The sequence below is a fragment of the Octopus bimaculoides genome, chromosome 2 (assembly GCF_001194135.2).
Source record: "Octopus bimaculoides isolate UCB-OBI-ISO-001 chromosome 2, ASM119413v2, whole genome shotgun sequence".
Classification (NCBI taxonomy): Eukaryota; Metazoa; Mollusca; class Cephalopoda; order Octopoda; family Octopodidae; genus Octopus; species Octopus bimaculoides.
Genome location: NC_068982.1, coordinates 185,902,991 through 185,905,490, shown reverse-complemented (window position 1 = coordinate 185,905,490; position 2,500 = coordinate 185,902,991).

The following is a 2,500-nucleotide window of genomic DNA, read 5'->3' as shown; positions in this document are numbered from 1 at the left end:
ACCAGGATTGCAAGGGATTGGTGGGTTTCCTTTCCGCAATCGCCTCACGAAGCAAAATTTGAATCGAAATGTCCAAGCTGGTTATCAACACTTCTGTTTCTGTCAATCGGGCAGCAAGAGAGATAGATGGCGTGGGAGTGGTGGACTTTGAACGTGAAACTGTCGTTCGCGGTCAACACCTTCCACCACTGAACAATACTACATTAGTAATGACCAGCAACAATAACAGCAGCATCAATAACAACGACAATAATGGTAACAGTTGCAACAACCTCTGCTGTAGCAACAGCAACAACTACAGGAGCAACGATGTGTTAGACAGAGCAGCGGATAGTTGCAGTAAAACCGCCGCTGTCACCCACAAAATTACCAACTGAAGAACGCTACCGCCCTGATAGCAACAGACTACAGTAACAGCAACGGAGTTACTGCCATTCACTTCAATAGCAGCTGCAACATCAACAAGAACAACGGAAAGAGCAAAAGCAACAGTGAAACCACGGTAAAAAGGCACACATTTGCTGTAATTGCATAAACCATTGCCTTTGTCCTATTTGAAAAAATGCATCAGTACCTAGATATTGGGAACAAGTTGAGAGACACATCAACAGTCTTGTAATTGCATAAACCATTGCCTTGGTCCTATTTGATAAAATGCATCAGTACCGAGATATTGGGAACAAGTTGAGAGACACATCAACAGTCTTGTAATTGCATAAACCATTGCCTTGGTCCTATTTGATAAAATGCATCAGTACCTAGATATTAGGAACAAGTTGAAAGACACATCAACAGTCTTGTAATTGCATAAACCATTGCCTTGGTCCTATTTGATAAAAAGCATCAGTACCTAGATATTGGGAACAAGTTGAGAGACACATCAACAGTCTCGGTAGAAAGATCACACTCACTATATTTACCGCAGATCCTGAAGCAAACAAATAGAAGAACAATGGTATATAGATGGATCTCGATGATAAGACATAGACTGATGCGAGTCTCCCGAGCAAGCTGAAGCGAGCTTGAAAAATCACTTAAGAATGCATAGCTTTTGTCACAAGTGTCAGCCAGTAGGATTATATCCGAACGAACTTTCACTCGGACATCCTGGCCCAGATGCATTCCTCCGTTTCGCGTAGAAGTGAGGAATTTACCTCGAATCCAATTTAACTGCGGCCATGCTGGAGCACTGCCTTGAAGGGTTTTAGTTGGACAAATCGATCCCAGGACTTATTTCTTAAGCTTAGTATGTATTCCATCGCTCTTTTTTGCCGAAACGCTAACTTACGAAGACGTAAACACACCAACACCGGTTGTCAAGTGGTGATGGGGTGAGGAAGGGCAAACACAGGCGAAAAGACATATACACATAGATATATACATACATATATGTATATACACATTCAGTAATACCTCAGTTTATGAGGGCCCGCTTTACGAGACCCCGGGTTTACGAGTTTTATTTTTCAAGCCGAAGATCGAAACTTTTAACAAAGTGCAAAAGTTTCTTATTTCTTTATTGTCCACAAGGGGCTAAACATAGAGGGGACAAACAAGGACGGACAATGCGTAACTGGTACTTAATTTATCGACCCCGAAAGGATGAAAGGCAAAGTCGACCTTGGCGGAATTTGAACTCAGAACGTAACGGCAGACGAAATACTGTTAAGCATTTCGCCCGGAGCGCTAACGTTTCTACCAGCTCGCCGTAAAAGTTTCTACTACAATAACAAATTCTTCTGCCTTTATCCGAGAAATTTATTGAGTGCGAATCTACACTTGTTTTTTTTTTAAAGGAATCTACAAGTCTGTCCACGAGTACTTGTGAATCGGTGATTGCGTCTACAACTGATGGTGTGTGCGAGTTTAGTGCGAGTGAAGGTGAATCAGAAAATGATTATAATAATAATATCTTTAATATAAATGATCTTGACATTCTTTTTACTTTACATGAAATATTCTTTACATTCTATTGTTGTTTTATCGCCATTTATTTACGAGTTTCATAAATTTTACAGGCAAAATATTTTTCTGTCAACGAATTACGATTTATAACATTGTTACCATAGGACATTATTGTTCTACTTTGCGAGCGGTCTCCGGGAACAAATTAACAAGAGTAAACAAAGGAGACAGTGACAGGCAGAGACAAGGAAAATGCCCCTTGTTTTTGAATACTCTCTTTACTCTCTTACTCTTTTACTTGTTTCAGTCATTTGACTGTGGCCATGCTGGAGCACCGCCTTTAGTCGTGCAAGTCGACCCCAGGACTTATTCTTTGTAAGCCTAGTACTTATTCTATAGGTCTCTTTTGCCGAACCGCTAATTTACGGGGACGTAAAGACACCAGCACCGGTTGTCAAGCGATGTTGGGGGGGAGGGGGACAAACACAGACACACAAACATATACACACACATACATATATATACATATATACGACGGGCTTCTTTCAGTTTCCATCTACCAAATCCACTCACAAGGCTTTGGTCGGCCCGAGGC